The sequence below is a fragment of the Zonotrichia albicollis genome, chromosome 24 (genome assembly GCF_047830755.1).
Source record: "Zonotrichia albicollis isolate bZonAlb1 chromosome 24, bZonAlb1.hap1, whole genome shotgun sequence".
Taxonomy (NCBI): domain Eukaryota; kingdom Metazoa; phylum Chordata; class Aves; order Passeriformes; family Passerellidae; genus Zonotrichia; species Zonotrichia albicollis.
Window position 1 is genome coordinate 8,971,330 of NC_133842.1, and position 1,046 is coordinate 8,972,375.

Below are 1,046 nucleotides of genomic sequence, written 5' to 3' on the forward strand. Positions count from 1 at the left end.
AAAATCTATGTACTGTTGACTTTGCAAATTTCTACTAAACTTATCAGACAATGAGGCATTTTTAGTTGGATCATAGAGCAAATGAATTCCTATGGATAACTTGATTTGGATAAACCTGTTGATTTCAAAGTAAAACTGCCAGCACGTACTAAGTGGAAATCTGAATACTCACTTCTATGAGCTCTGAATTATTAGATAATCATTGTTTGCCATATTAACAAAAATTACCATTCTGGCTGGTTTTTTACTTACAGTCAGCTCTTCAACACTCTTTGTAACATCAGAAAGAGAGTTTGTAGCAATGTGAACCATGGGCTGGTGGAGCATTACAGAAGGCTCCTATGCCAGCACTAAACGTTCATATTTACCATGGCATCACTTCTTGCCTTTAATTCCAAGATACACCTCAGTTCCTGCAGTATAGATTCACACCTGTAGTCTGTATTTGCAGCTGGTTCTTACTTCCCTGTCCAGAAAAAAATCATGCTTAGATCCCAAATCAAAATAAAATGAGCAGAGAGTCAGGTTCTGGATAGGTATAGCAAGAACTAAGATTTTTTTTGCAAATATATTGAAAAGTTGTTTGTACATGCTGCAAAACCAGCAGATTAAAGACTTGCACTCTAACTTGCAAGCTGAGGTTTGCCTGTTCTTTCTGGACTGATTTCTTGAGGCCAGACACTGAGCCTAATCAGTAAGAAAATCAAAACCACAGGAGTAGTTTGGAGAATATTGTAAATTATTCTGTCATGATGCTTTTTGCCTTGAAGTTCTGGCCATCATCCCATTGGAGTAATTAGAGGAGATCGAAGCCATCACACTGTGCCTGTGCACACAATTCCTTCCCAGGAGTAATCCATGAAGCAACGCTGACAAACCCACACCACAGCTGTTGCCACACAGTCATGAAGCAGAGAATATGTATTTCTGCTACACTTGGACAGCTGAAGATGCCTCTGCTGAGCTAATTTTAGTGACTGCCCACCACAGATGGGACCTTGTGGTCAGTCTCCAACAAGTCAGGGCAGTTCATATTCTGCCTAAAT